This window comes from Atheta coriaria, unplaced genomic scaffold (assembly GCF_025399875.1).
Source record: "Atheta coriaria isolate IRGN ID8LTWV9N9 unplaced genomic scaffold, Caltech_Dcor_3.1 hic_scaffold_8_pilon, whole genome shotgun sequence".
NCBI classification, from domain to species: domain Eukaryota; kingdom Metazoa; phylum Arthropoda; class Insecta; order Coleoptera; family Staphylinidae; genus Dalotia; species Dalotia coriaria.
In genome coordinates, this window is record NW_027045450.1 from 7,565,828 (window position 1) to 7,579,176 (window position 13,349).

Below are 13,349 nucleotides of genomic sequence, written 5' to 3' on the forward strand. Positions count from 1 at the left end.
ATTAAAAAACACACAAGTTTCAAGAAGAAAAATACTAAATATCTAACTTTTTAAAGTAAAATCCAGAACTAATATACAGAGTACTAGAACATAAAAACAATACTATCTAACAAGAAAATACGAAGAAAACTAGAAATTGTATTTACTGAAAGAGTCATATCAAAGAAACATAATTATACAAAGGGTGATAAAAACCCAAAAAATCACACTTCTCGCAATGCATCCTGAAAGTCAAAAAAAAAATGATAGGAGAGGCTATTCAAAGATGCCATGCGGTGATGAAGATGAAAAATCGGCAAGGGTAAAATAAAAAAAAACAAGAAAAAAATCAAGAATAAGTTATAGAAGGATTATACAAAACTAGGGAATTTTTACTACAAGATGTAGTTAATTGAAAATAGAAACAACAAATACCAAAAAAAAACGCAAAATATTGCAAAAATTTGGAGGTAATTTTAGGGGTGTTTTAGAAGGTTTAGAGAGTTGAAGTAAACATTGTTTTATTGTTATATGTGCTGCATATAGGTAAATATATAAATAGTGAATTTTATTCAGCGTGGGGAAAATTATTTAATTTCTTAGTTCAATTAATGAAAAGCAATTAATTTCCTTTCATAAAACATTTTCGCCCATAAAAAAATAAATTAATTTGATTTGGCTGCAAGTCTTTTTGATTCTGATCCCTTTCAAAGCATAATCAAATAACACGAAAAAAGGGCGAATCGTAAACATGAAACACGAAAATACAAGTAATGCAATTACAAGCGCCCTACCCATCGTAAAATGTCCATTCGCATGTCGATAATTAACGCAGTACATCAATTACAGCTTATTACTGCGCGTTTGATATTTGATATTAATTTGCTGTTTGTTATACCAATGCACGCTGCTAACACGATACGACGTGAAGCGAGAGAAGCAAATTTCCCGGTTTGCATAATCGCAGCTGAAAATTATAACGAAATTGTCGCGGCATGCGGCTAATTAGGCATGCATTGAACGTGGGCAATCATCGCAATCATGGCAATGATGGCACATCGATGCTCGGCAAAACACGCTCCATGTATTCCAGAGCAGGCTGCTAATTAAAGAAGTCATTACGCTAAAATCACCTCGAATACAACACTCACACAGAGACAACGATATGCGACAATAACACGCGCTCGATTCGGTGCCTCTGCAAAGTTTAACTGCAAACTGCAATAGCGACTGCAGCCGGCAGCCTGTGGGTTGATGGCGCAATGTCGTTAAGCGATCCTGGAACACGAAGGACTCACCAAACTGCGGCGGCAGTTTCGACCGCTGAATTGCCTCGGGCGTTCGTCGCGAACTGGAGCGCCTGTAGTCGTCGAAGTCTGTCCACATCAACATAACCAGTCGCATGCATAGTCATCAAGGCCACGACACTGAGGGTGCAATTCCATTGGGACTGAATCTGAAATTACCGATAACGATTACAAGTTTTGTTCAACCAAAAATAGACCACGCAAATTTTCGGTGACTGCTGAGTTAATTTTAGTACAAAAACATTGTGCAAATTCAGTCAAAGATAAGCACGCCAATAAAAAAATCGTAAAAAGAGTTTCTGTGTTTCAGTATTTCAGTTTAAGCTTGCTTCTCTGTTTCCATCGCTGCCCGCATGGCGCCTCAATAAATTAGCAACTTTGCACGGAATTAATACATCAGACCAACTCGCTTTTTTCCCCGTTTTAATCCAGCAAACTACACATTTTACGCCTTCATAACCTACGACCTACGCCATTTCTCTCGAGTGCTTTACAACTTCCACTTAGTCGAAATTATTTACAATCTACAATCCGCATTTTTTATTTTAATTTCTGTGTTTATACTGCAGATAAAACGCGTTTTGTTGCGCGTATTTGCAGTGTTGTGAGTCCAACCTGCTGGAAGTTGTACAAACAATTTGCTTGGATTTGAATTAATTGCGGCGCGTACTTCATTAACATACCTAGCAAGTCGTAGACGTAGGCGTAGGCGGGTGAATAAGGTCGGCGTGCGATTCCTGCGCGCCGCCTCCGACAGCCTCGATTAAATTGTCGTGCACCGCCGCCACGCGAGCGCGAGTTATGAGCTGCTTGTGATAAATAATTGCGTAGAGTGTTACGCACGCCTGGAACTGAACCTAGGATAAGGAATTCGGTATAAACCAACATTACAATTATTATATTGCTTGAATGCACTGACAACCCAAATGCGAGATGAGAATAATTCTGGATAAATTGCATTTTAGTCGAATGTAATTTGTTATTTCTGCTGTGTTGCATATTGCAAAAGAAACAACCATAAATAACGTATATATTGTTTTAGAATGCATAGAAAATATTCGTTCATTGTATCACCCGGTGTGCAGTTTTCATCATTTTCAACTTTGTAAAGTTATTACATGAAAATTGATAATAAATGTGTTTCAGCCCGTCGACGACATCGTGATTCCATACAACAACAAATTTCCAATTTTACTCCGCCCTCGTTTGTTTGCCTTTTATGTGTGCTGAATTGTTTTGCTCGATGTTTGCGCGACTTCTGATAGCTTCATCGCGTACTAATACAACAAATCATATAAAAACAGCGCGACGGATCGAAGTAAAGATAGACTCCGGCAATGGCAAGACGGTAGCGCTAAACTTTATTTTCCACACTTTATTATCAAATGCTATATCAAAATTCAATATTTGCTTCGGCGAGTGCTGTGTGCGAGTAAAGGATGAGCGCAAAGGAAGGAATAAACAAACGGATGCATGCCTATATATACGTAATCGGCGATTTCTATTCTATGGCTGTATTAAAAGCGGGTTAAAAGCCCTCGTCCGTCGGCCCCGATTTCGTCGCTTATCGCCGGTTATTATTCCGACGGTTCACGCGTTCGCACGCCCGCCAACAACCACCACCACCAGCAAACTTTGACTTTCAAGTTTCATTCTTCTACATGTGTATGCTGTATGAAAGGGAACAACCGAGCAAGAAGAGAAGCCTGCGAGGAAAATAGAAGACAAAGTCGCCTGGTCGGACGTCTTGAAATAAATTAATAACGCGTGCAGCGCCCTCGGCGCATATAAATTTTATAGCGCGCTTTTTATATATAAAAACGACGACGTCGAGGCGAATGACAGAAGCGGAATGATAGTTTTGGATTTTTCTGCTTGACGAGCTCTCTGCGTTTTATGCAACCGACGGAAGAAAATTCTCCGCCAGCGAGACAATTGTACAATAAGTATGGAAATGAGGAGAAAATCATCCAGATGGCAATCTCGAATGCAAATTGACCGACAGTCAAACAAAACGGCACTGGTACGTCGCCGCGCACACAGCTCAATAACACAAACAACAAACAAGCGGGGTGAAATAGTTTTGAATATATTGACGTCCCTCGCATGTTTTCAAATGGTCGTCAAGTTGTCGAGCAAAGACATCCACATAAATAATGTGATTATCACTTCTCTAACGCAGCGTGGGTGGCGGCGTGACTCGTTGGTGTATGTGGATGTCTGTCTGGAGTGTTCACGGCGTGTGTGCCAATATAGATTTTTGTCGCAGCTTCCGCTTTGGTTTGCACTTCGCACCTTCGCACTTCGCTGATGATGAGCACGAGACACGGCGGCTGGGTGGCTTGTGTAAATATTGCACACGCAGCTGAAACGAGCCGAGCATACGCCATGACAAAACGGAATCCAAGCGCTCCCGAACCTTTGACTCTGCTACAGTCCGGAGTGGGTAGACGAGGAAGGTGCGAGAACAGGAGAGACAGCAAAGAGAATAAATCACTTTGATTTGTTTAGGGTAGCACGAAACATTAATTCACAATATTTAATCAGAGGTGAAACGATGAGTCGCAATGTTTTAGTAATCTGCATGTTTGTCAACTTAAGCACAAATTGTGTAGGAAAAGCCCCATATGTGCAATTTTACACACTTAAAAAAGGTCGTAGGGCATTTAACACCTGATTACAGAAGGTGCAACATAGGTATCCTTTCGGGATAGGCTTCGAAATGTTCATCACAAACTCGTCAGACCAACACGAATGAAATTACTAGTGTAACACTTTGCTAAAGGGTTTGTTGATCAGCTTGCTCAATACAGCGTGGAAAATTTGATGCGTTGTGAAAATCGCAAGCGGTCATCCGGACGAGCAGACGGTCCGGCCGCAATGTCCTCAACCCATATATGAACCAAAGGGCGGCAGGTTCCGACCCCCCTACCGATAACCAAACCGCCGGCACGCCAGCGCGGCGCCGGCGTTACATCATCGGCGACGGCGGCGACCGCACCACGCGTCCCCCGCGCTGATCGACATCCGCATCCGCATCCTGCAGCAGCAGCAGCAGCAAGGACACTACAATAGCCGAGTGCTGGTTTGCGGTAACACGAGCAATGTCGGCATTGCGCAACGCTAAAAACAAGCAGCGCGCAAAAAACCAAGCGACGAATATAGGACCTGTGGTCGCTGTTGATGTAAACTTCGAGGTAATGAGAGCAGAAAGGAGGGTTGCTAATAGGCACGCTAAACAGTTGCAACAGCTGAGTGAAAAAAAACAAGAGCGTAACAAAAAAGTACGCGCACAAAAACACAAAATAAAAACACACCCCATGTGATTATGTTCAGTAATGAGGGTGTACACCTCCAGCCAGCATCCGCAACATCCGCATCATACACAATTTCTAGTTTACCAGCCAGTGCACCATGTGCACCACCCGCGGTTAATTAAAAAAAATAGAGAAAGCAATAAATTAGCCAAAAAATTAAAAAAATAAATAGTTTTAAACTACTTGCTAGGAAAATTACTCTACTCCTAGGTAGAGAAGAAGGTAAATTTAAGAGGATTTAAGTCTGCGATAGGCCAACGACCTAATATCTTTCCCTGTGCGTCAGAGTTTTAAACTTTTAATTAAAGCGCACCCGCCACACTGATTACAGACACCCAAACAGGCTTTGCTACTTTGCTACTTACCTTCCAGTCTCCAGACTAAATAAAAGTCTAAGCCACTATCATAGCCACACGTCGCATCCTCGCAACTCTTGCTCGAGCTCGCAATTCGCGCAGCATTGCACAGCAACTAAGTGGCCGGATAGACAGCTAAATAAATAGGACATAGGACAAATTTCGAAATTGTGCGCGCGGCGCACTCTGTAATTGTCTAATTCATACATCAAAAGACACTTACAATGCGACGTAAATTACACATTCAGCCTGAGCGCCGGTTTAATCCCATTTCGTGCATCGCATCTAGTTACAACCATCTTTTCCACGTATATACCCCATCAGACGATTGAGGATGTGCACACACGACTATATTACTCAATGCTGACACACTTCCCATCCATTGAGACAGAATGCAAGCGCGGGGTTGGCAAGGATGTTGCATGTGATCGAAGGAAGGTGGCGCATTCATGCGAGTGTCATGAATTTGAATGCGCTAGGGTTGGAGTTTGAGTGTTATAAGTGTTAAAGCGTGCACGCTATCTGCACCCACTGACGAGTTTAATTACTCCTGGCGACTGCCCACTAATAAAGCGGCGCGTGCGAATCGAAACGAGAGCATCGCTTTTTCCTCGCTTCTTTTTTATTTCACTTTTCAGTGATTCTGATGTTTACTTAGTGTTTCTTCGCGTGATAACACTTCGGGTCAGCGAGCACATCATCACACTCGGCGTGCTTTTAATCTTCGAAGAAAGGTTTCACCCAGTTTACGTTCTAAAAGCGCGATACAAACAAAAATAAAAATAAAAACACTATAAAAAATGAAACCCTCACGAGTTGTGCGTTCCTGCTGAGTTTTCAACTAATACAAACGACATTTTACACCTTCACGTGGTAGAAATGTTAGATTTTAAACTTAACTAACATTTAAGACCTGTTGATTAAAGTATTTCTTGGTTCGTGCAGTTCGGCCAAAGATATTAACGTAGCGCATAAACATTTATCGTTTCGCTCGTAAAACCCAATGGCACACGCGGGGCATACATAAAAAACGACCCTTATGTATTTTAATTACACAATTTTTCATCCACTTCAATTCCGAGCGCCCGGAATGATATTTGTTCACAATTTACATTTTATTACGCTTCGGCTTCGAATTTCATTAGAAACATACGCCATATGTGATGTTATACGCCATATACGCGATATGCTATATGCCCGCTGACTTTTATTAATGCGCATCGCATTATAAATAAATTTAAATGCGTATGCGCGTAATCAACAAAACGCGGTGTTCGGAATATGAAAACGCTAAATACCTACATGTTGTACATGCCGCAAGCGTCGTTGTACTCGCAATCGTAATCAGACGGGTATGAGTACGAGTGCGACTACATTGTGCAGCAATTATCTACGGCGCGTTTTGTGTAAACGGCTTTTAATTGGTTTATTAGGCGCAACGGCACACGCCGCCTGCATGCGACTTTAATTTACCAAATGATACTAAATGCAATGCGAGTCATGAGCGCGCGCGCGCGCGCTGCAATTTGAGATGCAATCAATTAATCGAAAATATTTATGCTCGATTCGGCATTTCGATGGCGTTTTTAATTGCTGCGACACGCACAAAATCGATGGTAATTAACGCTGGAGTGCAAAAATCTGCGTGAAACTCAAAACCACTGCAAAAATAAACGAATTAGTGTAAAATTTCATTTAAAAACTCCATTATTTTACAACGGTTAACTTATTAAGTTAAATTAATTGTAAATACATAATAAAATAATTGCTATTTATAACGAGCTGTTATTTATGCATTCTGAAACTTTAATTTTTCGCCATTAAAGTTTTAGAAACTTTGTTTCTCTTCGCGTGACGTACCATCGTAGTTTGTTAGCTAAATTGTGTAAATTTCCATCGACTGTAGAATCAATTTAGTCATTAATATTTATAAGACTTTGTGAGAATTTTTCCGGAGCGCATCGTGAAGTCAGCCAGTAATAAACCAGCACCGGTAAAAACGCAGGAAATGCAAGGAAATGCAGGCAAAAAAAGCAGCAAACAACGCAAACGACATGCGAGCAAGCGCACGCCGCATACGAATGTTGATAGCGGCGCCGATAAGCGCCGGCAATCTACAACTTCGACACGACACAACACGACAACGCTGGAAAATCGCTAAGCTATGTAAATAAGCCGTGAGTTGCGACCAATATATTACGTCTATCTGATCAGCCTGATCCGGCCAAAGCTCGATACACAGGATGTAGCTTTCTTACGGTAATTTCCTGTCTTGAGGAAAATAAGTAAATCTACAATAAAAAAACGAAACAAAAAAATTTGTGAAACATTTTTGTGCTGGTGTGTCATGACTTGAATGTGTGTTGATAGTTGAGTTTAGCAAAATGAAGTGATTAGGATGTGATTTACGAGGCCTTTGGGGTGTCCGAGCCCTTCAATCGCGCGGCTGAAGGCTGTGGCTCGTTGACGGTTTGCGCATTCCCTTCGGGTATTCCCTTCGCGTGTAAGCCTCTTGTCGTGAGCGCGCGCGACGAGATAAACGCGACGTTTACACACTTCGCGCCGTGGGCATCATAAATCATCGCGTTTATGCCGAAAAATAACGAAAGGCTCGCCATTCGCGGACGCGCCGTTAAAAATCGCCACCCGACACCACCACTAATGACATGCGAATGTCATCATCACCTAACGTCCATTTGCTCGTCAGTGCAGTGGCCTTATTCTCGTCGAAAAAAAGGCTTGGCAGATGAAGAGATAGAAAGTACCCGGGAAGGATTAGATAGCATTTAAATTACAAACACAGGCGGAAAAACATAATACTCATTAATTTTTTCAAGTAAATAAATAAATTAAGTGCTTATTAGATTTTAATTGGACGCATAATTAGCAACCAAAACAACCGCAACAGCTTGATGAATTCGCAAAGTTCTTTGTTCCTTTGTTGCCCCTGCAAAACGAAACAAAAATCAAAAATTTAAATTTATACGAGTGCCTGGCGAACGTAAAACCGTCGTTTCGACGGCAAACGCGCGGCGGATTCTAATTAAAATGAGATTAATGCCGCACCGCATATTTGGCTTTAAAATATATTGCCGCGCGCGCTTTTGTCTACATTTTCCACTAATTATTTACGCTGAAAGTAAATTGCAAATAATCGATGAATAGACTTTTAATTGCAAGTGTAATACTTTTTTCCTTTTTCTTTTTCTCCCCTGTTCGAATAAATTGCCACAAATAGTAAGCTCAACAAAACACGGAAACAAAACAATCAATTCAAGTTAGAGCTTTAGACGCACGCTGCAAATCGAAAAAAAAAATGAATAGGCTTGACTGCACAGCGTTGATGTACATTTGTCGGAATTTGCGGCGAATTTAGAGTAGATTTAAAAGAACGCGCGAGTGAATTAAACCGATAGATTTGCGCTGCATCGCGAATAAAAAGATATATCACCGTCGACGCCGATTCGCTCAAAGTAAGTCGCTATAAATTTATTTCGAGCCAGCTTTCCGCCCCGCGACGAGTTCATTTCGCGTTGGTGTTTATCGCTTTCTCTTTCGCGATCGCACTAGTTCGGTGCGACACATACAAATCGGGCGCAATAAAAAAGTCAGCCAGTGGCGCGCGCACGACAAATTGATCAATTACGGTTAATTCCACCAGTGCACCTTGCAGCGGAAATGGTATTGGCATTTGGCGGCAGCGCGGCGTACAGAATGTGAGTGTGCGGAACTTTAGAAAATCGATTAAAGATTCTCCACCAGTTTTCCCCCCGGCTGCTGCTGGCGCACATGCTTCGATCCGCGATTTTCTTTTCGAATGAATGATTGATGACGGACATGATGATGGCATGAATCATAAAGGGATATGACCGAGAGTAAGAAATCGAATGCATATTTGAATAGCGTCTTCCACGGAGTAGTCGCAGTTGACATATTGAGGATGTGGGATGATGTGACCAAGATGGGATGTGGAAAATGTAGGGGATTTTAATATTTGTATAGATGTCCAATATCGAGGCCATAAGCGACGGAAAAACGAAAATCAGGACGAGAGGATATTTGTTAGCTGGCATGAAGCAGAGCTTACGGAAGAAAAATTGATGGAAAATGACTTCCAACAAGGTTTCCAATTCTATACCCTTCCACCACACAAAGTACTCTCGTAGTAAAATAGTTTCTATTATAGATTAATGGATTAAATTTGGTTTGCTAAGCTCTCGTGGTCTAATCAACGCCAAAAATTCAACGGGCTTTATTACTTATTACCTTCATGAAGCGATAATGCAGAATATAATCGAGGGTGGCTAAAGTTAGATTAGTTCCAACAGCGCCCTTCGATGTCGAAGCTTTCCGAAACGCGTTAGGCACTATGAAACAGTATGAAACTGGAGAAAGTTAAATGAGCCAATCGAATTTCGCAACTTTCGGCAAGTTTTAACACAATATCCAGAAAATACTATCCAAAAGGTGTGTGCAAATCTAGCCTAGAGTTACAGAATAAAACTTCTTCACTTTTCAGCTAGATACCCACTGTAAAAATGTTGAAAATTTATAGATATTAAACTTTACAACTTTGGCAACTTTTTCGTCCTAAACCGGTGAGCGTAATTATCTTTGTCGGAAAAAGGTGCCAAGTGACTAGTCCAAAATGTGCATTAAGTGCTACGGTGCAAGGCATGCAACTTTAGCAATAATCTCAAATGGCGTTAAGAATTGCCGCGTAGAGTGCCAAGGATTTGAATCTTTAATTCTAGTTAATTTCGACTTTAACTCGCTGCGAATAGAGTGTGCATATTGTTCAAGATGTTCAACTTCATCTTCAACTCAAGAACGGAGATGTGAAACAAAACCGAAACAAAACAAAAGATGTCCTAAAAGCTCTCACAGCTAACTGTGGTACATACTCTCCGAACAGTGATAACATTTCACCTGCGGGACGTTTAATTCTGCACGCAAAACTTTCTTATCGTAATTATCATAAAGTGTACGCTGTATAAAAGTAAAAATTTAGAAGCATAATATAATTTGACTACTTTATCAACGTAGAATGTCGACAATTTCAGTTGAATGCTACCATGGTGTTTTAACCATACATGCGGGTGTTTCCTTATTCTACCCGGTAGTACGCACAATGCGGAATTCTTTTCCGGCTCGTTCGGCAATAAAGCACCGGGCCCTCGACGCGAGTAAGTGAAACTCGTTTAAAATATTATAATTGAGTTAAGCCGGTGAGTGCGCCGTGCCGGTTAAGCAACTAATTTGCAATGCATAAAAGATAATTGCATCAATTTCGGATGATGATGATGACGGCGGCGATACTAGAGCGTAAAAGCGTCGCGACGCAGACAATAAGTCGATTTTAACTACTATCTATGGTAAATTTTATTTAAGCAAAACACAATATAAAATTTGCGTTATAATTTAAATTCCCAATGGGAAAATTGTCGACGCCGACGAGGTTGACAAAATATTAATTTAATTAAATCGCTGAAAACGGGAGACACTAGCACAACGCCAAAAACGAGCGGACGAGGACCAGCAAACACTCGCGTTTAATTAAAAGTGTAAATACTTTAAATATCTAGGCGAGTTTTTTTTTTATTTGGCTTAATTAACAGGTTGTGCCGCGCGCCGTTGACGAACCGAGTCAAAAATGTGTGATGAGTGTTAATGAAACCTTTTCTTTCGTTTATTTTCCATTTTTATCAACGCAGAGAAATACTGTCATCGCCAAATGCTTGACACGATAAAAACGTCTTCGATATTATTAGCATTCTGCGAAAATCTAGTTTATTACAAGTCATTAATTTACAAACGCAGTAAATTATTAAATTTCAAGCAAAGAAAATAAATTTGATCCTTTCAGCGCACAATTTATTTTATAAGTAAAATAAATAGCTTTAATAACGCATACAAGGCGCGCCTTGTTAGCTCAATTTGCGCGACGTCCTCGCCGTTTATTGCACGTCGCATTAAAGGCGCTTCTTCTGGCGCTGATGATGGTAGTGGAGCTAGACGACCGACGGCGGATAAAATAAAAATAAAGTCGGGCGCGCCGAAGAAGACTTATTTACTTTTGGCCGCCGCACACATTCCGGGCGTCTAATTTAATTACGCGCACCGAGTGTGGATGTGTCGCCGCCGGTCTCGGTACGTTTAACATTGTCGCAAGAGTAAAAGCTTCTCATCAGGGGGGCGAGCAGCGGACGACAATTAACTCGGGCGCGACCAAGTGGTTGGGCTTGCGCTCAGTGTCTTAATTCTCGAGCTTTAGCTTCAATCCCGATTGCACACATTGCGCGCGTTTGTTTCCAGTCACAACTTTTCGTCGCAATTTCGCCGATCGAGAGATATTTATTTTTCAGCGTGCGGAAAAAGCGCCGCGGCGGCGTTATCTGCTAAGTGCTTTTTTCGCGTTTTGTCGAACTCAACTTTTTCTCGCGAGGCAATTCGAGCGGAAAACAGAACAAGCAATCAGAGACGACTACCAGCATGAGAAAAAAAAGCGGATGCAATTGACGATTGGAGAAAATGAGGGCAGGAAAAAAATAGTAACCCCTTGCGTCATCTTCTTCGATCAAATTATCAAACGCAATAGTGTCAACATCGCAACATGCTGGTGTTCAATATTTTTATTTTTACCCGAGTAAAAATGTTAGTAAGTGCTGCGAGCTTTTAGAATGGAATTTTCAATTTGCACCTGGGCGCCTCCACCAAAAACTTTAATTATACGCGAAATAAAATTCCCGCCTACATTTTATCCCGTGTACCCCTAGAAGACAAGTAAATGTATAGCCAATGTTGCAAGACTTGCAAGACAAGCCATTAATATTAAATTTTACGCAATTTCGCGCCGAGTAAACAACGCACTGTGAAACAAGCGCGCGCGCTAAAAAGGAAAAATCCAAAGCGCCCAAGCGTGACAGGATAAAATGAAAAAACGCAAGTAAACAATGCCGCGCATATTCAGTTTCACGACGTCACTTCGTAGACAATCAATTTTCTCGCCGACAAATGCCCCGACATCTTCGAAGTGCGCAAACATCGCAAAAAATATGGACATATTGACTGACAATGTACAAAAATGCCTGTAAAAAGCTTATAAAATACAATTTTTTTCTGGAATAAATATCACGTTTATTTTCTTGTTCATTGAGCTGTAAAACCGATAATCAGCCATCAAGCAAATCACATTAGTGCCTTATTGGCTTGCTTCAGTTCTTCATTAAATATAAAACGCTGACCGACCGCGGAAATTGTCGGAATGAATTGAATCGGATTGGATACTAATTCCCATTCTCCCTTTCACTTTCCAAGGCAATAAAACACTGAGGGGATGATGGCCCCCGGACGAGACAAAGCGATTATCCATCTAATCCCGGGCACTATACCGGCTTCAAAGTGTTGAAATAATTCCGCAAAGGAAACGCACGCACGCCCGCCTCGGCCACCTCGTCCTTTGTCGCGCCTCGCCGCTCGTCGATTAAGGACGCGCCGAGGAGAGATCAGTGGACCGCGACCACATGGGAAGAGGATAATTAGACTCGGCGTGTAATCGCTCCGCATCCGCATCGTTAATAAGGCAAAACCCTGCCGCACACTCTTCGTCGAAAGGGAAACTGAAAGGATAATCGATGGCCATTACGGGAGCGTAGCGGTAAATTTCTTCAAGTCACATCTACCTAAGATATGTCTCAAGAAAGTGTAGGTATTAAACTCATAAATTGAGGTTATTATTTAATTAGAAAATGTCCGAGAAAAAAAGTGTGTAAAAAAGAGTCAAGATTCTGTCGGACAGGACAAGCGCACAAATGTCACATAAACCAGGGTAATACCGCAAGTGAGCGACGTGCTTACTTGGGAGGTCCTTGAGTAAAAAGCCTCAAAGCTCTGCGACGCTCAAGGCTTCTCCAAGGCATCAAGTTCAAGCACGACGACGACGACTACGTTTTTGTTGTGTTGCCTTCGACCGCAAACCTTCAGGACTTTGGAAGCTGCCTACCGTCCCGCAATTTCCTTTCGCCGCAAGTCTTAACTTTCAGACGTTGGACGTAAAAAACAACAACTGGAGACAACTTTCCAAACAAACACCACAGCCATCATAACATGACAAAACAAAACAACAACAACCACGGCACAGGAAAAAATTATGAATTATCTGTATTGACCTAAAACTCATCACAACTCACAAGATATTTACGCGCTTTAATAGACTCGACTTCCAAACATAAATTAGACATATGTACTACACCAACGTGCCGGTTGCAACTCGAGTTTCATCAACTGCAGCATGCATCAGTCGGTAATGTAATGCACGCGCGTTTTACACATTTTACGGCCCGCCCCGCCATTCCGCCTATATTTAGACGTTTTATACGCGCCGCTCATTA

At 41.6% G+C, this 13,349-nt stretch overlaps 1 long non-coding RNA gene across 1 annotated transcript in view; it reads right to left on the minus strand.

Annotated features, from left to right (window-relative positions):
* Window positions 1–483: 483 nt before the first annotated feature.
* Window positions 484–13,349, minus strand: part of LOC135797102 (uncharacterized) — a 29,269-nt gene continuing 16,403 nt past the window's right edge. The window contains exon 3 of the long non-coding RNA XR_010549453.1: window positions 484–1,435. This is a non-coding gene — a long non-coding RNA (uncharacterized lncRNA). The remainder of the gene's footprint in view (window positions 1,436–13,349) is intronic.